This window comes from Macrobrachium nipponense, chromosome 13 (genome assembly GCF_015104395.2).
Source record: "Macrobrachium nipponense isolate FS-2020 chromosome 13, ASM1510439v2, whole genome shotgun sequence".
In the NCBI taxonomy this organism is placed as follows: Eukaryota; Metazoa; Arthropoda; class Malacostraca; order Decapoda; family Palaemonidae; genus Macrobrachium; species Macrobrachium nipponense.
This window is the reverse complement of record NC_087206.1, coordinates 76,455,969-76,480,299: the sequence shown is the minus strand read 5'-3', so window position 1 is coordinate 76,480,299 and position 24,331 is coordinate 76,455,969. Positions and strand designations below refer to the sequence as shown.

The 24,331-nt window shown below is 38.3% G+C and overlaps 1 protein-coding gene and 1 long non-coding RNA gene across 2 annotated transcripts in view; one reads left to right on the top strand and one right to left on the bottom strand.

Moving 5' to 3' along the window:
• The window catches only part of LOC135225860 (fucolectin-5-like), a 99,783-nt gene that overhangs the window by 49,984 nt on the left and 25,468 nt on the right, over positions 1-24,331 (bottom strand). The window lies entirely within an intron of this gene.
• Positions 4,376-23,795, top strand: LOC135225502 (uncharacterized). The gene is made up of 3 exons (XR_010317013.1): positions 4,376-4,458; positions 5,009-5,177; positions 23,304-23,795. It is a non-coding gene; the product is annotated as an uncharacterized LOC135225502 (long non-coding RNA).

Sequence of the window (24,331 nt, the reverse complement as noted above, 5' to 3'; positions counted from 1 at the left end):
ATATGTGTGTGTGTGTCTAACTCCCTTCCTTGAAGCTCAGTCATTTTTTGTGTCATTGGTCATGGCATTCTACCCTCTATGGTTTTTGAAAATTTAAAAAACATGTCCTTCTGTTTCAGGATTAGAGTCTGTCACCAACGAACAACTGCAACTTCTTAACAACAAGGTTGATGCAGGTAGGTCAGCAAAACAAGGATCTCAGAAAAAAAAATAGTAGTATTGATATAGGTTGGAAAGATATCAGAAGTATTTTTTTTGGTCTTGGTATATAAAACCTTGCAGACAAGGTAACAAGTGATTTAAGTATTGATCAGGATAACATGAGAAGTCATAATAATATGGAGTAACTGGAGGAACCAGCAATTCCTCCTGTCTGTTAATGTTTTTCATGACTTGATTAATGGAATGTCTTCAATTCCTTTACTTTGTGTAGCTTAGTAATCACTGACTCGGAATTTTGTAGGTTTAAATTGAAAAGCACCATTATGATTAGTCTCAAGAACTTGACTGTACCAAGGCTTCAGCACCATGGCGACTGTAGCGTGAAAAACCTGGTACACACTATGCCATCACGTATCAGCCTCGTGATGAAGTAGTGGTGTTGAAAAAAATTAATAGCGGCCAAACTGATGTACTTTGTGGGAGAGACTACTGTGGGGTGTAGTTGCTCTGTGTTCTGCAAAAAAGAAACTTTTGACGAAGAAACATAGAACCTTGTGGTGTAAGCAATGGCTCTCTCGGCGACCTCTGAAGGGAAGCTTCAATGAAATATTTTTGGAGCTACAAGTCGAAAATCCAACAGTCTTTGAAAATTACACAAGAATGCCAATTCCTTGCATTTTATAAATTGTTGGAAAAAAAATTGAACCATATCTGTAAGCAGGACACAGTTCTCGAGACAGCATATCACGAGGAGCTCGTTCTTGCAGCTGGAGGATCGTATGCAAGCCTCCAATATTCAACCAGGATTTCAAAACAGAGCCTCGGTCTAATCATCCCCGAAACCTGTGAAGCCACCTATAATGGCCTTAGGGAGGATTATTTGAAAGTAAGGTTCAAATATAGGTACAAAATACACAAATATTTTTTTTATTACAAGAAACGCAGCTCATCAAAACACCATAACTTCGGAGTGTAGAGATCTTCCGTGCCAGCTCCAGACTTCTATGATGCTTTAATTGCAGACATTTCCCTGTAGAATTGTGTCTTCAGGGTGTGCAGCTTTTTAGTAATGTTTTCATTCCGCAATGTACAGTTTACAAAACTCGATAACTCTGATTTTATGGTTTCCAACCTTGCACTCCTGATGTTTCTCATCTTGTAATGCTTGCCTTTGATGTTCCTTCAGTAATTCAATAAAATGTAGTGTTAGTCCTTGTCCATGCAAGGGGTTTGGCGGGTGGTGGTGAGCGGACATCCTCTCCCTCTGAAAGTTGGTGCATCACTAAGCTGCGCAATGAAATGGCTCTGTCCCATCAACACATTGGTGATGCAGCATCGTGTTGAAAAAGCAGTTTTTCAACGCATCCATCTAACACTGCGAGCATCTTGATGCATAGTGTGTACGGGGCTTTAGTGGCGCCTGGGCACTTCATGTGGGGCACTTATGGCATTACCCAAAGTTCTTTGCAGCGCCCCTTCTGTCCCTAGCTGGAATTCCTTTAATTCCTTCTACTGTACCGCTGTTCATATTCTCTTTCTTCCATCTTACTTTCCACCTTCTAACAATTGTTTCAAAGTGCAACTGCTTTGAGGTTTTCCTCCTGTTAACCTTTTAGTCCTTTTTAGTCGTAAATTCCCATTCAACGCCAAATGACCTCATAGGTCCCGGCGCTTGGTCTTTGGTCTCAAACAGAATACCTTTGTTTATGTCTGACCCCCTTGAAGCTCAGTCATTTTTTTTGTGTCATTGGTCATGGCATTCTACCCTCTATGGTTTTTGAAGATTTTAAAAACGTGTTCCTTCTGTTTCAGGATTAGAGACGATACTGAACTCCATGAAAAACGAGTGTGTCACCAACGAGCAACTGGAACTTCTTAAAAAGAAGGTTGATGCAGGTAGGTCTTCAAAACAAGGTTCTCTGATAGAGTGGCAACTGGGGTACTGGACCCAGTCTGTCAATTTGTTTATTCTTGGATGTTTTATAAGTTTTAGTGTTATTAGCTATATCACGAGTTGACTTAATCTTGTTGAATTTTCTATTCTCTGTTTATTCGCTTCCAATCTTTAGTAACTTTATTACTATATGACGAATTTACTTGACTTTAACTTTATTAGCTATTTCATGAGGTTACTTAATCTTGTTGAATTTCATGTCTCTGTTTTCTCATGTCTTTATCTTTAGCAACTTTATTTTACACTGAATTAAACCAGTGACTCTGGAGCTCCTTAGAATCCAATCAAATGTGAGTTATTAAATTGGAGTATCCGAAGCCAATGGAAAAAGTTCTCGATATCAGAACTGTAGGCTACCTTTGCTTGAAAGTTGTAAAAGCCAGTATACCTTAGTAGAAAATGGCCTCTTCCAAAACCCATAAATTCTTTTGTGTCGTACAAAACTCATTGATATTGATATTGATGGGTAGTGTTATCATTAGAACTCGTTTGCTTGATTGGTTGTATAGTGTTTTTACGTTGCATGGAAGCTGTGGTTATTCAGCAACAAGACCAACGGCTTTACGTGACTTCCGAATCACGTCGAGAGTGAACTTCTATCCCCTTAAATGCACATCTCTAACCGCTCAGTGGAATGCCTCAGAATCTAACCTATAGCCACTGAGGTGGCAGGCCAAGACCATTACCGATCACGCCACTGAGGCGCTTATCATTAGAACTGATCAAGTAACATGAACTGCAGAGAAAACTGTTGCGCTGGAGTGCTGTTGCTCTAAGTCTAGAGGTCTAGGTCTCCTACTTACTGGAACTTGCTGCTATAACATTTTCTCTCCCACTACTTCTTTTCATTTCTGGCCCAGTGGTTAAAATTGAGCTGAGTCATAGCTCCAGTGAAGCTTGCAGAGTATCAACCATCAGTTATGGGCTGCTGATAAGCAAGAGCCCATGCCTGCACAAGTCTGGCTGAATCTAAATGCTACTACTACTACTACTACTGCTGCTGCTGCTGCTGCTGCTGCTGCTGCTGCTGCTGCTGCTGCTGCTGCTGCAGATAATATTCAGGAGCCATAATTATAAATCTCAGTTTTTCCAGCAACCATCATTCAATCAATGTTGCTGAACAAAAATGAAGGCGGGTATATTTCTGGTTTACCTCCTTTAATGATTACAAATTCTCTTTAGAATATCTCCCATTTACTTACTTTAGTTTGCAATAATTAAATATATGAAATTGGTGCTTCTTATTTCTTTCTGTGGCCTGCAGTGACGTGTAATACAGTATTCCCCCTGTATTCGCGGGGACGCGTACCAGACCCCTCCCACTAATAGCTAGAATCCGCGAATAGATGAAACTCCCATAAAAATGATTGAAACTGCCTATTTTGTTAGTTAAAACTCTAGAAACCCCCACTAAAAATGTTTATACCTTTTTTTAAATAGTTTTATCACAAATAAAAGTGCATTTTATGAGGAAATTGTTGAAAAAATACCAGGAATTTGTGGCTATTTCTCATATAAAAATACCCTGAATATGCGAATAATGGGTAGAAATGGTCCAGAGAGAAATCTGTGAATGTGTGAGTCCACGATTGCCCTGAACACAAATACGGAGGATGCACTGTATCTACAATGTGGCCCTCATACTAAAGAACGCGGAGACCCCGGTTTGAGGACAATGTCCCACTAACCATAAAGTGCATTTGGTAGTGGGTTTGAATTACCGTCTAATTCCAGTACTTCTAACAGCCACCTCAGCTGTAGAAGAACATTTGGAAGCCAAGTATGCAGCCTTCCCTTGTGAAGGGATAGCAGCAGGGCTTGAATGTTCAAATCAGCAGAGACTAAGTTGGAAAATAATTTGTTAGAAGTATCTCCAGCGAAATTCTATGAATGCAGCTCAGAATTGATTTGAATGATTTTTTATAAGAGTAATAAATTGCTTTGGTGACAAAAACTCCGATTGAAACTTTGTCGTAGACGATACAATGGGGGTTTGCTGTTGAATAAATGATATGAATCAGTCCATTTAATAAAGGGTTTTCCACAATTCTTTCAGTAAAACAAATAAAACAAGCAAAACTTCATATAATAAATAGGTTCAAGAAAATATGTCACAGGTAGTGTTGACGTGATTTATCATATCGTGTACAAATTATGCTCTTACTTTCTCTCATAGATTTTGGATTGTTGCGGGGCAATGTTCACAAAGTCAATCGATGTTTGTTATGTCCCAGCGAACATCGAAATGCCAAGTTTGGATTTGGTTTTCTTCATGACATCGCTCGAGGCAAAAACACATCTTCGAGCAGCATTTATAACCCAGATTCGGACAGTATTTATAAGTGAGTCTTCTCAACTTACAGTTATCTGTGTTTTGTCTTGTAGTAATTATATCAATTTGGTGGAGTAAATTTTGCAACAACAAAGGAAAGGATGCAAAGGTCTCATGAGATGGAAATCGGTTCATTGGTCGCATGAAATATTTTGCTTCCCTTAATTGCCAGTGAAAATGGAGATCAAGAACTGTTAATGACATGTTACAAGAGCCTTTATGGAAGTTCATTAGAGGAGAAACACTGCAGTATCTAATAATCTTTAGTTTGCTGTCCTTTTCCTCGTTTAGGAGACAAAAAGCAGGGTCCTGAATACGTAAACAAATGAAATTCCACAAAACTGAACAGATAAGAGAACCGTTGTTGTAAATACTGAAGGTGGCAAAAGAATAGAATCTTACGTGACAGTCAAGAACATTCCCATTCTTAGCATAATTGTTTAAAGAAAAATAAATAATTATTTCTCAACTAAGGACACCTCATGACATGCAAAACGAGGAAAATGTCTGAGAACGGTAATCAGTACTTGAAACTTCATTAATTCTTGTATATTTTCTAGAACAATGGTTCCAGAGATGGCCGTCGATGACAGCAACTCCACGATATTCCATTCCGTAAATGAAATCCGTCCTTGGTGGCTGATCGATCTGGGAATCGGAACGGGTGTTTTACCATATCTGATTCTGAGTCGCCAAGATTCCTATCCAGAAAGGCTACATGACCTTGAGGTAAGATCAGAGTCCTCCCTGGAACGGGTTACGTCAGTTGCAACAGTTTTATATAAATCTATATAATATATATATATATATATATATATATATATATATATAGTATATATATATATATATATATATTAGGGCTGTTGCCTCGTATAATAAGGCGCCTATGAGGTAATGTTAGACTTGCGATAATCTTACGCTAAGTCGGTTGGTATGCTTACTTCCATATTCATGGAGTGTCTTGGGGTTTGTAGATCACTTACGAAGTCGGTATTATCTTCTTTGGTTATGACGACGATGTGTTAAACTCATGATGATTCGGCAATGATGTGAGGCTCTAGCAGAAACCACGAAGTACAAAAAATACTTATATTCTCTGAGATTACATGGTGAAGATCAAGTAGGATTGTACAGGTCTTCTAATGACGATAAGCTTGATCGCTTTCTGCCAATGATGATGGCTAATTCTATTCTGTTCCCTTCTACATGATAAAGTTAGGTAAAGAGGTACAGGTCTGCCAATGATGATGGCTAACTCTATTCTGTTCTACATGATGAAACTTAGGTAAAGAGGTACAGGTCTGCCAATGATGATGGCTAACTCTATTCTGACTACCATCTCGGTTACAATCATAAAGGAAGCAGACAGTAGCTCGAACATATGAGCATACTACAAAATGAGACACATTAGAGATCACGTAGGCCATTTGAATTATAGGTCGCGGTAGTTGTCTCAAGCAGGGAGCTTGGACTAACGTTTCAAAACAATGAATGAACACAGGTGAGGGCACGTCATCTTAGCCTACATACTTTATCGTCTCTGGTCTGATCACATTCCTGCAAGCAATCTGGTTGACCTCTTTAGTTTTAGTCTTTTATATATATGGAATAACATTCCATATTTTTATTATGCAATCACTTACATATATATATATATATATAATATACATATATATATATATATATATATATATTATACATACCTATATATAAATATGTATAGTATTATATATATATATATATATATATATATATATATATCTATATATATATATATATTAAACATGGGGAAAACCCCATGTATTCATTAGGTAAGCGTGGACACGAAACGGAAGGCAGACCCCATAACTCCATTACATACACAGCCTCTCTCTCTCTCTCTCTCTCTCTCTCTCTCTCTCTCTCTCTCTCTATCTGGCAATCACCCCATCTCTCTCTCTCTCCTCCTCTTTCTCTCCATTCTAACAGGTAATGAAAATGAGAGAGTTGCATCATAACATAACGTTTATTTACAATAACAACTAAGTCGATTAACTAAGTAATCCAGTCTTACAGACTAACTTAAAACAACTCATTCGTCAATGATCACCCAAAAGTCCTGGGAACTCTGTCCAACCGAAATCCAGAACCGTCTGTCAAAGATACAGAACACATCCCGGTAAGTACACACACAAGTTTAAAGACAAAGTTAATAAAATGGAACATCTTACAAGATATCAACAAGCCACCCCTTTGGCTAAAGTAAAGGTAACACTTACCCATTCCCAACCGACACTAAACACTATGGCACAAAAACTCCCGGTCGAATGCCACGGCATCTTTGCCTATGACTCGAAGCCCTCTGTCAAAATCCCTCCCATAGGTTTGGGTATGAACGCTTTTAACAGAAAGAGGCGCACACGCACATACGAATGCACAGTTCGCTAGCGCCTCGCGGTTCTAGCTGCATCTAGTTTCACAAGCACTTTGGGAAGAGTTCATAAACTGTCGTACATTGACTTCCTGAATTAAGCACTTTTATCTCACGCCATCCCCTAGAAACTCATTGATCAGCTATTCTCAGGTCGTTACTCTGCCCTGTCCTCCACATTCCACAGGTCACAGAGAATGCACGAACAATATATTATTAATCAAAATCCCTATGTCTTACATATATATGACCTGATTTTCGATCATACAAGGGTTCTACCAGTACAATGAAACGCGTAAGTATAAAAATTAACACGTGTATTTTCCTTAATAGTTACACAGGGCCCTGTTGCTAATATTACGCTATCTAATTATATGAATTATTATATAGTCGGAAGGTACTCTAAAGCAACACGCGCTGACCACTGTCTTTGAGACGCGCCCTGACCCCGTCGACCACTAATTCCCTATTGACTCTTAACTTTTCAAACTGAACTTGTTTGGGTCACAGGTCTAAGCTGATTGGCCTCTTATAATTGAAAGGAACCAAGGGTCTTCGATGTATGGCATTCATTTGAATCACCCACGCCACGCCACCAACGATCATATGGGCATTCGATGAATCAGTGATATCTATCTGATCGTTACTCTCTGATCTTACATACGCACAACACATCTAGTAGATTTTCAGTTACGTCTCACACATGAATTTTCTATGCAGATCAGTTCACCACTACTACCCCCCACAAGTTCTGCGTCCTGCAGAACTCATAACACTAATTTTTCTTTATTATTTATTTAAATGCATTTTTCCTTAATTTAGTCTCTAACATTTGTGCACTATTATTTGAGTACCTTACCGACCGAAATGTTATTAGAAATGTTATTAATAATTCATGCAGAATAAAAACTAAACTTAGCAAGCCAGGGTCAAATTGCGTGCTTACAATTGGCAATTTACAGTCTGTTCTGAATTCCACGCATCACATTGTAAGCATGTTCTTTAATGAAAAAGAAATTATGTAAGAATCAATGAAATAATCAATTGTATATCACCACGTTGAACACATTACATTCTTCTTTAAATTGGAGCACAAAAACAAAAACCTGCGGTTACCGAACATCACCCAGTATTGCTCGACGCTATATAACGGTAAAGTTCTAGGGTCTATGATCACAGTATATGGCAATGAAGGGTCCTGTCCATACACTAAAAAATACGGGGTATCTCTTATGGAGCTGTATACGCAGTATTAAGTGCAAATTCTGCCATTTGCAACATCTCTGCCCACTGATTCGGACTGCCTGCCACTAAATATTTCAAAATATTTGTCATTTCTCTATTATGGGATTCGAACCAAACCCATTGGCTGAAGGCCAGTAGATACGATCGTGAAATGTTTTCCACATTAAATAATTTTGTCAGCTCTTTTATCACTTCATTAACAAAGTCACGTCCCATTATCACTGATTAGAGTACGAGGACAGCTGAATTTCGTTATGAATGAACACAAAGCTCTGGCAACCGATGTTGCGGTCTTATCCACCATTGCGTAGGTTGTGCGTATAACGCGTGAACGCATCCTCCACCATCACACATACATATTGAACTGCCCGTCTCCAGGAGGGAAGGGTCCTACGACATTGATATGCACTCCTGTTAAATTTAATTGGTTCTACTGGCCACATGCGAGCCTTTGGAATAGAGTGTTTGTGGTCATGGTATTACATATGTGCGGCACTGGCTTATAAATTTTGTAATGCTGTAGTATCATGTGGATGGCTTTCTCTACCAAAGAGGGAGGAAGGACGACGCGAGATCGGATATCGCCCGGTCTCTTCTCATATTTACAAAACAAAATATCTCCTTCAATGAAGAACATACTTCTGGGCACCTTTAGGAAATCGGGAAACTGTTTACCTCGCACCCCTTACATAAGCCCAACTGCCCGATCCATGCTCAGACCTTCTGACCCTTTAGCACCTCTCAACACTCCAACCACACAAATCAATCACAAACTCATTTTTCACTCCCAGGGCTTGCTGACCACCTAGGAGGATCAGCCCTTTCGCTCCCACGACTCGTTTGTTCCCTTCTCTCTCCCTAACTCTGGAGTTACCGAATTATTCCCATTTTCCACATCGGCTGCCTCTGACTCAGCAACTGCTTCTTCCGTCGTTGTTCCTCTCTCCTTTGCTGCTCGAGTTGTAACTACCATTATGGCGCTTCTGGAGAGGGCATCCGCTACTTTATTTGTTTCCCTTGCTATATGTTCAATTCCCACAATATCAAACTCTAACAGCCGTTTCTATCCAACGAGCCTGTCGAGTGGTCCCCCAAATCCCCTTTCTTGAATAAATCTCACAATGGGCGATGATCTGTGTTAATTTTGACCTTATGCCCCAGTAAAAGTAGCGATGTCTCTCCAGCATCCATAGAAATAGCCAATGCCTCTCTATCGAAGGTACTGTAATTCGTTCTCTGCTCCTTTCAATGTTCGTGATGCAAAACAAATCGGCTTTCATTCCCTGCATCGTCAACTTAAGAAATCACTCCCCCGATAGCTATACTGCTCGCGTCAGTGGTTACTACAAATGCTCGATCGAACTTTGGATAAGCTAATAGTTCATTACTAGTGAGTGAAATCTTTAATTCTTGAAAAGCCATTTCTTCCTTCCGTTCCCAATGAAAATCTTTTCTGCTTTCCAATGAATCTAGCGGTCTCGCTATTTTACTAAAATCTTTTATGAATTTACGGTAGTAGCCTGCGAGCCTGAGGAAGCTGGCTACTTCCTTTGCATTCTTCGGTCGGGGAAATTCTCTAATTGCTGCTACATTTATCGGCACAAGGCTTAAGGCCTTCAGATGTTACGATGTGCCCCAAAAATTCAACTTCTTGCTGAAAGAATTTACATTTGGTTAGAAATAATTTTCATGCCCTGTCGCTTTAAAGCTTCTAAAACTTCAATAATGTTCTTCTTGTGTTCTTCACTGTAGCACCTATTATGATTATGTCATCTAAATAAACAAACACGCTATGTCCTAATGCAGAGCTAATACGGACATCATAACACGTGAAAAATGAGCAGGAGCATTCTTTACCCCAAAAGGGAGGTAATTATATTCAAACAATTGATCATTAGCTATGAAGGCTGTCTTTTCCTTGCTACTATCGTCCATAGGTATTTGATGATACCCTGACTTTAAATCTAAGGTGGTGAAGAATTTACTATCCCTGACCTTAATCAACAACTCTTCGATAGAGGGCAATGGGAATGCATTGTCTTTCGTGATACTATCAACTTCCTATAATCAACACATAGCCTAAGAGAAACCATCCTTCTTTTTAACCATCACGATTGGCGAGGCCCAGGGGATTCACTTTTTCTAATTGTCCCTTGTTCCCTTAATTTATTAATCTCGTTCTCCACTTCCCGCTGATAACAAACTGGTATTCTATAAGGCTTAGATCTTATAGGCGGATGACCCCCGGTTTCTATAACAAAAGGAAAACTATTTACTCTGCCTGGGGTTTCGTCGCCAATCGCGATTACATCTTGATAACCTCTACGATTTCCTTGACAATATTCTGATAAATAACAGGGTAAACCCACCAACTGTTCGGAGGAGTCTACCTAGACGTTCCTCACTGCGACCTTGACATGTGTTACCCAAGGTCGTTAGAGTGTAAGAAGCATCTGCTATTTTACAAGGTTCAAGGTCGCATATCGACTCGCTGTCTAGTACGATACGCTGGTCACTGACATTCATAAATGGCACATTAACTTCGCTGTGTATTACCTCACTCAGACCCAGAATGATAAAATCGTCCCATTTGTTCTGGGTCTGATCATAACAAAACAAAGTGCCTTCCGGTATGCTCCGTGAGGGTGTCACGGCGAGGATGAGAGGGTCTGGGGTGGTGCCACATCTCCCACCTCTGGGGCAGTGGGTACTTTTCCCCCAGCTCCCTTCGACTTAAGGGAGACCTCGTAGGCACCTCGGTCTCTCCCCCTCTGTGGGGATTCGTTGTCCCTTTAAACATACCTCGATCCCTTTCCCGGCTGTGCAAGCCACTATTTATTTCGTTCCTATCCACAAAATCAATTCCTAAAATAACTGAAATTCCTTATTCTACTTGTAATGCTGGCACTACATAAAAGGTATGTGTCACCACGCCCATCGATGGTTACCTGTTGCCTCACAGCCCTCTGGGTTACCATCTGATGACCACCTGCAGTACTTAAAACTAAGGAACCATTCATAGGCTGCACCAATCCTGTCACCAGGTGTTCTTCTAACAGAGACACACTTGCACCACTGTCGATCAACGCCCTTCCCTGTCGCTCCCCTACCCATATTTACACGATCGGCACCACAGCTTCCTTCGTGGATTGAGGGGTGGGAGATAGGCTCTTGCCTTACCTTCTCTCTGGCACCCTGAATGACCGAGCATGGGCAGCGACGGGAGGACTATCCACTACTTCTCGAGGGGTTGTCTGACTTCCCCTCCTCCCCCGACAAGGCATCCCTTGTCCTACCGGGGACACGGTCGTTGTTTGGACCCGGCGGCCGTGGGTGTAGTCGGGGGTCCTCCCAACTCCTCCACGCTGCCTTCCCCTTCCTCTCCTTGGTGAGGGGGGAACATTGTTCCGCTGGCCGTCGTCGTTTTTTGAACAAGCACTCACAAGGTGGTCTGTTGCTTTGCATTGAAAACAACGTTGTGGCTCGTGAAAGAGGAGCACTGGGCCCTCAGGTGGCCCTCTCTCCCACACCCCCTCAGCTACGGCCAACTGTGTAATTCCCGGCTGTTTTCCCCTTGCCTCTTCGAGGCCCTGGGTGCGTGACCCGGCCCCCCCCCTGGATGGTGGGTGAGGCTGGCTGAGGATTCGCTGGGTTAGATTGGTTAACCATTGCAACAACCGGTTGGGAAGTGGCCTGTGCCCCCATCCCTGTTTGCTGGCGTCGTCTGTAGTTGAATAGGAGTTGTACCTTTGGCAGCAAGGTGTGTAAGGGCCTCTTGTCGTCAACAAGAAATCCCACTACGGAGGAGGGAAGAATTCATTTCAGCATGTGTCGACAGAAGTTTCTTTTCCCCCTCAGTCTGGTCTTCGTCAGGGGTGAGGGACTCATAGTCCTCGCCGACGCAATAGTAGAAGGCTGAAATCAACTCTCCCACCCCCAACCTGGGGTCATAAGCGTTCTATTAGCTCATCTTCTCTTGATGTAGGGCAAACTGCTGAGTGAGGTGTTGTTTAAAAGTACCCCAGTCTGCCGAATAACGGACGTCCCAGCTCCTGATTTGTCGTGCTGCATTACCGATGATCTTCTGTTTCACTTGCACAATCTTTTCTCTATCGTCCAAACCAATTGTGGCATTTTCAACACACTTTATAAAGGTCTCGATCAAAGGAAGCCTTCGCCAGTGCGTAAGTTATCAAACTCAGGCACTGATCCATCTAGCACTGGCAGTTTTTCTATTTTTTCCGTCTGATCGCACTTGCGTGAACGATGTGACGTTGGCCGAAATTGGGGGCGGGTCGACGGGCTTTTTTTGTTGATCATTCACATTGGTCCATTTTTCTCGGCACTGTTATTGTTAGCACTGGTGCTGCTAGTACTGGCAATCCCGCCGTCACGCGCCGCTTTTCTTCGAGTTTGCATTGTTTATTTCACCTTCACAATTACGCTGTTAATTATTATGCACTGGCAAGACCACATGACTGACACCAATTTATATGACCGGATTTTCGATCATACAAGGGTTCTACCAGTATAATGAAACACGTAAGATAAAATTAACACGTGTATTTTCCTTAATAGTTACACAGGGCCCTGTTGTTAATATTACGCTACTAATTATATGATTATTATATAGTTGGAAGGTACTCTAAGGCAACACGCACCAACCACTGTCTTTGAGACACGCCCTGACCCGTCGACCACTAATTCCCTACTGACTCTTAACTTTTCAAACTGAACTTGTTTGGGTCACAGGTCTAAGCTGATTGGCCTCTTATAATTGAAAGGAACCAAGGGTCTTCGATGTATGGCACTCATTTGAATCACCCACACCACGCCACCAACGATCATATGGGCATTCGATGAATCAGTGATATCTATCTGATCGTTACTCTCTGATCATACATACGCACAACACATCTAGTAGATTTTCCGTTACGTCTCACACATGAATTTTCTATGCAGATCAGTTCATATATACATATATATATATATATATATATATATATATATAATATATATATATATTGCTACTTTCAAAATGCATATTTCCCCTCTTTGACTGTATAAAGTATTGTCTATAAGATTGTGCCACATTTGGGCATTCGATGAATCAGTGATATCTATCTGATCGTTACTCTCTGATCATACATACGCACAACACATCTAGTAGATTTTCCGTTACGTCTCACATATGAATTTTCTATGCAGATCAGTTCATATATATACATATTATAATATATATATATATATATATATATATATATATATATATATATATATATCTATATATATATATATATATATTATTATTATATTTGCTCTTTCAAAAATGCATATTTCCCCTCTTTGACTGTATGAAGTATGGTAGAATTATTGTCTATAAGATTGTGCCACATTTTTTCAGATTCCTAGATAGCTTAGAGTTAGGATGTTTAAAATGTGTGTTCAGATTTTGCATAACATATTGTAAAAGAATATATAACGTAGAATGTAGAAAGAGAGAGAATATCTTTGTCCATTCAAAGCTAGAGTTGTTTTTCCTAATCTGTCAACACGTTTGATAAGAGAGCTCGAGTCTTCGCGTTGTTATCAAAACATGTCAGTCTTAATTATCGCTCAACCTCCGTTTCGATCGGATACGTGTCTCTTGAGCAGAAATCGACTCATACGCATATGTCTTTGATCAAAGCCACGTGCAGATTACCACATTTTGAATGTAAAGTTGCTTAAGATTTTGAAGTTTCTGGAAGCATTATTGCCCAAAACGTTTTGTGTTATCTCCAGTCCAGCTTCCGTAAGGGAGAAGTTTTTCATTCGGGCTTCAAGACTCAAACCGTTCACATCTCTCTCTCTCTCTCCCTCTCTCTCCATCGCATAGCACTTTTGATTTTAAAATAACGTAACGATTTTGTACTTATTAAATGGTCACTCGTAACTTGTAAATTTCAGATTTGATATTTCTTAGAGTTTATTTAGTGTTATATAATGTTTTTGTGGAATCTGAACAAAACATTGTTGTTGTAACGGCACCTTGTTTTGTGAAAGTGTGAAACAAGCTGCAGCAAGAAAGAAAGAAATTGGTATACCAAAAAGGTAAAGTGTGTTATATTTTTATTAGTTGCAACTAATAACTGATAGGAACAGTGGTTTGGTAAAAACTAATAAATGACGGTTACAGTGGTTTGAGAGAAACTATTTACGTTTTACACATTGCAAATTTTTTGTGTTTTGTGTTTATTCATTTGAAGTGATTTTTATGTTTTGTGCATTTGTCCATTTTCTTATTAAAGTGTGCCTTTTTATTTTATATTCTGTGTAATTAATACTTTTTGAAATTGTGGTAATTTCCACATTTTTTTTTTCTGTATTTTCATTTGCATTCACAATTTAATTGACGTAGTTTTTTATTTTCATTAATTAATCATTGCACATTTAATTAAATTTAACACTTGTGAATTAATTTGCATTTACTTAGAATTTCTTTTCAAGTTTTGTTATTATCGTTTTAGCACTTGTGAATTAATTTCCAAATTTCAATTATTGCCTAACACTTTTGAATTTTGATTGAATTAATTTTCTTGAATTTTGTGATAAGTTAATTTTGATTTAATTTTACTTAATTGATTCAAGAATTAATAAACTTCACTTTGTTTCCAAGTAACAGTAATTTCCCTGATATTGTGAATTTCACTTATAAATTTGAGTTTAATAATAAATTTTTTGTATTTAAAATTTGTATAAGTGTTTCCATTTCTAACCAGTATATTTTCATTTATAATTATGATTATATTGATGTTAGGTAGAAACATAGAGTGTTATTGATCTGTTTTCCTTCAATTAACTTGAAGTGACTTAGAACCAGGGACTACTTAGACTTCCGAAATCAGGGAAATACTTAGACTTTTAAAAGTTGTTGATGGAGTGATGCCCTTTGATTAACTTAATTACTTACAAGATTACCTCACACCTGTTTTGATGAACTTAGTCTGATTTTCTGCAATACTGGTAAGTTTGTTAAGGGATCACTGTTGCCTTTAGAGTATTCAGTCGTTTAGTACCTGTGATGAGGGTTCAGGTGTCTGGCTTTTGTGAGGTATCAGTTAATGAATGGTAAGTGTAGTAACCAGATCTTTGGCTACTTTCCCCCCAAGTAATTAATGGTGCCCAGAGACCCCAGGAAAGCAGATTTCATTATCACTCTAGTATACTGGTGGTGTTATGGGATATGTTTGTTAGGAGAGTGACCATATAGTTTTTGTTTTGCCTTTATTGTATTGAATTGTAAGTTGCTAACTTGGAGGAAAATGGCTCAGTTCAAGGTTCAGGAATTTTTAGCAGCTCCTTCCATCCAAGTGTTGTCTGAAACCACTCTGACTAAAGCACAGTGAGCGCTTAGCAGTGGCATGTGGTGGTTATGGTGTCTACTAGTCTGGTAATGGCACAAATAAGATGTATTGCTATGGAATCATTGATAAACTCTGGTAGAATAACTGATGAAGATGAGTTAGAATTGGCTCAAGAGTTGTTGAATGTAGCACGTGCTGATCTTAAGAGTAAGCAAGCAGAAAAAAAGGAAAAAAGTGATGCAGAGTTAGAGCTTAGACGCATTGAAGCAGAAGAGAATTGATTAAGCTAAAATGCAAGCTGAAAGAGAAAGAATAGACAGGGAAAAACAAGAAAGAAGAGAAAGAGAAGAAGAGCAGCAGTAGAGGAAAGAGAAAGAGTAAGGTTTTGAAAGGAAGATGGAATTGATAAGAGCTAGACCACCTTACCTGTAACACCGTCTAACCCTAACCAAGGTAATCAAGACCCTGTATTTGATGTAGTAAGAGTACAGAAGTTAATCCCTAAGTTTTACTGAAGAAGCTCCAGATGAGTTTTTTGATCACTTTGAGAAAGTGGCTTCAGGTATGGGATGGCCAGAAGATGAATGGTCAGTTTTGCTACGAAGTGTCTTGATTGGTAAAGGGAGAAGTGCTTATCTAGCCTTAACAGCTGATCAGTGTAAAGACTACAAGGTACTTAAACGCAGTGTGCTACAAGTTTACCAGATGACCCCAGAGTACTACAATGAAAGATTCAGAAATTTAAGAAAAGATGGAGGAGGGAACATTCTTAGATTATGCTTAGAAAGTGAGAAGGTGTTTCAAACGTTGGTTAGAAGCTGCTAAAGTTAAAACCTTTGATTGAGTTAGAAGAATTGCTTGTCCTTGAACAGTATCTTAAGGGAATTCCTGAACATATAAGAGCCTATTTGAGAGAGAGGGGTGAAGAAACTTGACAAAGATGCTACACTGAGTGAAGATTACAATATGATAGTAGTAAACATAATTACAATGTCAAGTACCAGAGTCAACAACGCCCAGGTTTTAAGTCTTATCCAAATAACAGGAACAAATTTAATGGGAAACCTACAAGTGATACTCCAAGAGTACACAAGGTAATACAACTCAGCAAACTAATGTGAAATCCTCATCCAGTTTTCAAGACAGTTACAGAAACCTAATGCTGTTCTGTTTCAAGTGTGGAAGAGTAGGACACTACAGTCAAGAGTGTTACCGGAATCAACAGCAGTCAAAGCCAGTTGGTCAAGTAGTGAAAGGTGACCAGGTGAAACAAACTACGAAGAACAGTTTGGGAAAGAATCAGACTCCAGAGAAGACTGAACTAAACAAGCTGAATGTTTAGCAACCAGTGGAAATGTTACCTCAAACAGTGAGTGGCTTAGCAGTGTGGAGACTTTTCAGCCATATCTATGAGGGTATGCTGTCAACTCAAGAAGGAAGTGTGCAGGTACCAGTCAAGTATTACATGATACAGGGAGTAACCATAGTGTGTAGTACGTGGTTCTCACCCTCAGTTGGAGAAGAGTCTCACAGGAGATTCAGTTATTTTGAAGGGTATATAGGAGGCGAGGAAGTCACTCTTATATGGCGCTTACACCTGTCATGTGAATTGGTGACTGGGAATGTTGATTTTGCTGTAAAGGACTCACTGGCTGTGGAAGGTGTACATGTTATGTTGGGGAATGAAGTTGGAGGTGTGCCATTTATTCCTTGTCCTGTCGTGACAGACCAAACCATTGAGGATTAGTCCTACAGTAGAGTTGGAGAAGAATAAACCCCCACCTGTTTCCTAGTTGTGTAACTACCAGAAGTATGAAGAGGACTTGGACTGCAAGTGAAGAAACTGAGGATTTACACACCCAAGAAGGATCAAGTGAAGGATCTTTGTGCTTAGAATAATTGTTCCAGGGAAGTGATGTTTCCCATAGTGCTGACCAAGAAGAGATTTCCCAGAAGATGAAGAAGACGACGACGAAGAAGAAGAATCTGATGTTCCTGAAGAGACTCTGAGTAGTCAAAGTGTTCCTGAAGACAGCAGTGAAACTACCATTGCTGAGTTAGCAGATATTGAGAATTCAACCCTTGAAGTTGGTCAAGTGACAAGAGAGAAGCTAATGGACTTGCAGAAGAAGGATGCATCGTTAACTGATTTGTTCTTCAGAGTTCTTGATCGAGAGGAGATGCAACAAACTCCTACCTATTACTATCTGAAGGAAGGTTTGCTGATGAGAAAGTATAGACCTACAGATATACCAGGAGATGCTGTATGGGGCGAATATCATCAAATTTTTATTCCATATCCGTTGAGAAAGCAAGTGGTTGCAGTATCCCATGAGTCTGGACATATGGGAATCAGGAAGACTGTGGAGAAGATCATGAAATATTTTTTCTGGTCTGGACTTCACAAAGATGTTAGCAGGTTCTGTCCTGAGTGTCATACCTGCCAGATAGCTGGAAAACCGAATGAAACCATCCAGAAAGCCCCCCTACAACCTATAGAAGTTAGAGGAGAACCCTTTAGCAAAGTGATTATAGATATGGTTCGACTGCTGCTGAAGACAAAGAAGGGAAATGAGTATTGTAACATTAATGAGTCCTGTGACAAGATATCCAGAGGCGATCCCTGTTTGAAACATATCTGCCAAGATATTTGCGGTGAAAAAACTTGTTGTTTTTTTTTTCTCAAAATTCATTATACCAGAAATAGTACAAAGTGATAGCGGAATAAACTTTACTTGAAAGTTATTCCAGGATGTGATGAATTTGTTGGGAGTGAAACAAAAGTTATCCACTGCTTATCATCCAGAAACTCAAGGTGCCTTAGGAAGGTTCGACCAGACATTGAAAAGTGTGCTGACAAAGTATTGTTCTGAGCCAGGAAGAGAATGGAATGTTGGTTTACCATTATTGTGTTGATTGAAGTTAGGAGTGCTTATCAAGAAAGTATGGGATGTTCACCTAATGATGATTTTTGGTATAGCGTGCAGGACCATTGAAGATTCTTGCAGAAAATTGGGAAGAAAATCAAGAGGAAAGCCAAGGTGAATATGTGAAGAACTTGAGGAAAAGGTTGAAAGAGATTAGAAAATTCTCTTTAGAAAACTTGAAAATGAGTCAAGAGAAAATGAAAAGGAGATATGATGCTAAGACTAAGCTAAGAAGTTTTAGTGTTGGTCAACAAGTGTTAGTGTTCTTACCTGTCAAGAGATTTCCCCTTTCACTAATAAATTCAAGGTCCTTACAAGATAACTGAGAAGTTGAGTGATAGAACTTATATGACTGAAGCACCAGAAAGAAGAAGACAAAGGAAGATACATGTGAACCTCTTGAAACCTTATTTCTCAGAGACTAAAACTGAAACTGTGTCAATAACCCAACAACTTCATCTACAGAAGACGATGATGGCTACGAATTGGGAGCTGAAAGCAAGATGAATAATTCTTCAATTTTGGAAAATTTTGAGCCTATCACTTATCACCTTATCATCGAGATGTTTTGAAGAAAGAAGTTGAGTATTTGCTGCAACATTGGATTAGCAGAACCAGTTCAAGTACTTCAGTTCTCCATGTGTGTTAGTGAAGAAATCAAATGTTTCATTAGAATGTACTGATTATAGGAAACTGAATTCTATCAGTGTAGCTTACAATTATCCTTTGCCTATTATAGATCAGTTACTTGATAATATTGGGCAAGCCAAGTTTGTTTCAAAGATAGACTTTTTGAAAGGATATTATCAAATTCCTTTAGATGAGAATGCTATGTTGCAGTCAGCTTTTATTACTCCTTTTGGACTGTATCAGTATACTGTTCTGCTGTTTGGTCTGATGAATGCACCTGCAACATTCCAACGAGTGATGGATCAACTGCTAGGATCGATAGAAGGAGTAGGTGTATACCTGGATGACATCGTGATTTACTCTACAACATGGGAAGAACATGTGAAGATTCTGAGGAAAGTTTTCAAGAAACTACAAAAAGCAGGACTAACAGTCAACCTAGAGAAGAGCGAGTTTGGAAAGGCAACTGTTCAGTATCTTGGGTTTGAAGTTGGGCCTTCTTGCTCCAGTAAATGCTAATGTGGAAGGTATCCGTAAGGCTACCCCACCAATACTACCAGGAAGCAGCTACAGGAGATTTTTAGGCATGGCTGGATTCTATCGTCGTTTCTCCCCAAATTTCTCAGCCGTAGTAGTTCCCTTGACAGACTTAACTAGTCCCAAAGCTAAGTTGTTTGGACTCCAGAGTGTCAAGAATCCTTTGAGAAGAAAAGCCTTTTTAACTTCAAGACCAGTACTTCAAGCTCCAGACTTCAACAAGAAATTTGTGATGCAAGTTAATGCTTCTGACTGTGACATTGGAGGTGTTCTACTTCAAGAAGATGAATAATATCCTCCATCCTGTGTGTTTCATGTCTTCAAAATTGAAAAAATATCAGAAAGTATGCTCGACAATCGCCCAAAAGGAAACTTTAGCCTTAATCACAGCATTGAAAAAGTTTGAAGTTTATGTGAACAGACCTACGAATGAAGAAATTTTAGTGCCGTCTGATCACAATCCCCTATCATTTATCTAGAGAATGAAAAACCATAATCAAAGACTGACCAGGTGGTCTTTGTGCTTGCAACAGTATATCTTACGAGTGCAGCACATTAGTGGCAAAAACAATGTAGTTGCTGATTATTTATCCCATTACGAATCGTTGGATTCAACACCGTGAATAGTCAATCTTCTGGGGGGGGCAGTATATTATATGCTGCTACTTCATAACGAAAATATCTTCTGTATAAAATGTTAGAAAAGAGTTTTGCCACATTTTCAGATTCCTTATTTAGCTTAGAGTTGTAGGATGTATAAAAATGTATGTTCAGATTTTGCATAACATAACGTAAAAGTATTTAATGTAGAATGTGGAAAGAGAGAGATTCACTTTGTCCGTTCCAAGATAGAATTGTTTCCGTAATATGTCAACACCTCTGATTAGAGGAACTCGAGATCTCCGTCTTGTTTTCATAACCTGTCATGTTTGATAAGGGACTTCTGTTTTGATTGAGTACGTGTCCTTTGTTGAGCATACATTCAATGGTACATGACTTGTTTTCATACCCATACTTTCTTTGTCGATAACCACAGCAGATTTCACTATTTTCTGTAAGTTACTTCATATTAGAAACTTCTAGAAAAAAAAAAATTGCATCATCTTTCGCATGCCCAAAACATTTTGTGCGATGTCCACTGTTCTCAGCTTCTGTACGAAATGAAAGCGTTCATTACAGACTTTGAATTCCTGATGTTCAGACATCTCTCTCTCTCCCTCTCCTCCCTCGCCATACTTGATATTAACATAACTTAAATTGGTCACTCGTAACTTTTAGATTTTGGATTTCTAAGAGTTATTTAGTATTATTTAGTGCTTTTTGTGGAATCTGAACAAACATTGTACTAGTGTGTAGCGGCGCCTTTTCTTTTTTGAAATATGGTGAACTGAGTGGTGAAATTGTGAAACAAGCTGCAGCAGAAAGACAATTGGTACCAAGGTAAAGTTTTGAAAGTTTAATAGTTGCATCTAATAGTTACAGTGGTTTTTATTGAAATTTACATTTTCACACATTGCAAATTTTTTGGGTGTTTTGTTTTGTTTTGTTTTGTGCATTTATCCATTTTCTTATTTAAATGATTTTTTGTGCATTTATCCATTTTCTTATTGAAGTGTATGTTTTTAGTTTATGTTCCGTGTGATTAGTGCATTTTACAATTTTGGTATTTTCCACATTTTTCTGTGTTTTCATTGCATTCACAATTTGATTGACTTAGTTGTTTTCATTAATTATTTGTTGCACATTTAATTAAATTTAACTTGTGAATTCATTTGCATTCACTTAGAATTCTTTTCAAGTTTTAGTGTTGTTTAGCACTTGAGAATTAATTTCCAATTTTTAATTATTACCTAACACTTTTGAATTTCGATTGAACCAATATTATTGAATTTTGTGATGAATTACTTTTGATTTACATTTATTTTATTTAACTCAAGAATTAATTAAGCTTTGCTTTGTTTTCAAGTAACAGTAATTTCCCTGATATTGTGAATTTCACTTATAAATTTTGAGTTTAATAATAATTTTTTTTATTTAAAATTTTTTGTAAGTGTTTTATTTTTCACCAGTATACATGCATATATTTGTGATTAGGTAGAAACAGAGTGGTAATTGAGCTGTTTTCCTCATTTTACTTGAAGTGAGTCAGACTTCTGAAATCATTGAAATACTTAGACTATTAAAGTTGTTGGTGGACTGATGCCCTTAATTAATTTAATTACATATAAGATTAACTCACACCTATTTTGATGAACTTAGTCTGATTTTCTGCAATACTGGTAAGTTGTTTAAGGGATCACTGTTGCCTTTAGAGTATTCAGTCGTTTATTACCTGTGATGAAGGTTCAGGTGTCTGGCTGGTGAGAGGTAACAATAATTGTTAAGTGTAGTAACAAGATACTTGGCACTTCTCACAATATATATATATTATATATATATATATATATATATATATACTATATATATATACATGATATGTATATAAAAATATATATAAAATGGCTAGTGTGAACGACAGACGCTGGTATACAGATACCAAGATCGAACTAATAATAAAGTCACTTTTGTCTTCAGACGTATCTTGCATGGAACAAATAACATTCATGACACATTATCAAACCACATTAATGCAAAAGTAATTATTTTTTTAGTAGCTTCCTTTAGCAGATATTGCGGCTGTGTGTGTGTATGTGTGTATACACACGCAAATAGAAATAAAAATACGCTATTAAAGGCAAAGCAATTTAGCTCAGCCTGCAGTGAAGTTCCGTACGTTATCAAATTATATAAATGTTTTAAATTATGGCTGCAATATATGTATACAGTTATAAAAATAGGTAGACACTTAAAATTTTTCAGATTTATGAACACTTATCATTAACATTGCTGAACAGCCCTAAAGTGTGAAAGAATGAAAAAATCGTATTTCAATGTTGGGCCAAACAGGTAGACTATATTACTATTCCTTATAGCCTTTAGCTTCGTTATTACAATCATAATAAGGCGTGATCCGAACTCCAGCTTATTTATTTTATTAGAAATATTGTTCTGGATTGTTTAACATGCACATTATTATTTTTTACATTTTCGTTCTAATAAATAAATCATCAATATCGTATCCTAAAATTCCTGTATCTTTAACTCAATACAAAACACCCTTCTCAGACCGTTTTAGGCTCTTCCATAGACCTTTCCTAGCCCCAACAAGGACAACAACAACAGCAACAATAAAGTAGTTTGTAGACTTACTCCCCGAGTAAGTGAAGATCCCAAAATTCCTTTTAGATCTGTAACAGTTACTTCCCTAGTTCAGTTCTGTTGATCTACATTTATGAACATTTCCAAATAATTAACTATTTCCATGAGAAGTCATTCTCTCTTTTTAGACTGGAAATAACAATGCCGTTGGTAATTTCAATTAGTATTCAAAGAAAAATTGCTCGAGTTTATTGCGGGTTATAAATTCCAGATTCTCTTTCAAAATTAATACTTTCTTCTTTGCTACATTGTCATCCTAAGATGATACTCCGTACATGGAAAAAATAGCCATGAATGTGAAAGGGGCAAAAAATATTACTATAAATTCTATTATCAAAGTCTTAGGAAAATGTTATGAACTGCATCATAAATCTTCAGTGAGATGGCAAGAACATTATGACTGTTTCAAAGGGCCCCAAAAACAAAGAAGGTAAGATCACTTTTAAATGTCTGAATGCTTTGATGGTGGCCTTCAAAAGTAACAGGCGTTCGTTTCTTCCAGATTCGCCTGGGAAACTGCTTGGAGACGCCTGGAAACTTCTCTTCTTTTGATCTCCTAAATTTTTTCAAAGGACCTTACAAAAAGGAAGACGGATTCCTTATGTATACCTTTCCCAAGGGTGTTAAGGGAAGATACTTAAGTCTACAGATTGTTGCAGATAAGGAAGAATTTCTACAGCTTGACACTGTCAAAGTGATCGGTTTAAGGAACTAAGTAGCTATCTTACTGGCCACAATTCTTTTCTTCAAATATTGTGAAGTTTTTGAAGTCCTTGAATACGGTTTCAGCTAATTGAAATATGATACAAAGTTTTCTGTATTACGTATCTCTCAATAAATTCATGAAGCAGCAAATCTAAGTTAATTTAAGCATTCTATATATATGTGTAATGGTAATGTGAGTTGATTATGTCTTAGGATATTTTTTGAATGCACCTATAACAGAGTTAACAGTTATTTTCGAGTTCATAGTCCCATATTCGTCAGGTACGGACAGAATCATGGATTTCCTTGTTAGTCAGTCAGCCTATAGGATTCATCAACGTGACGTTATCAACATGTCTTTTCCAAGCAATAACACTGCTGGTGGGCAAAAAGCCATTTGCCCTCTCCTACCTTTCTACCTTATCAGAAGAATGTTGATCATTCAAGTTAATCTGGCTATAATATGCATTTTAAAACCATGTATTCAAATATGCAGCAAACCTATGAAGCTGCATGGAAGGATATTGGTCGGAAAAGTGCGACGGTTGAAGCAAAGAAAAGTTATGCGTGATTATTAATGCATTTATGCTTGCGTAATGCAAGATCATTTTTGAGGGTATATTAATTAAAATCTAAAATAACTAAAAACGAAGGTGTCTGGTGGTAATGGAGATTAGTTGACGGTATTGGAACAGAATGGAATATAGAGTTTAGGCCAAAGGCCAAGAGCTGGGGCCTATGAGGTCATTCAGCGCTGGAAAGGCAAATTGAGAGTAGGAGGTTTGGAAGGTGTAACAGGACAGGGGAGAAATCTCAAAGCAGTTG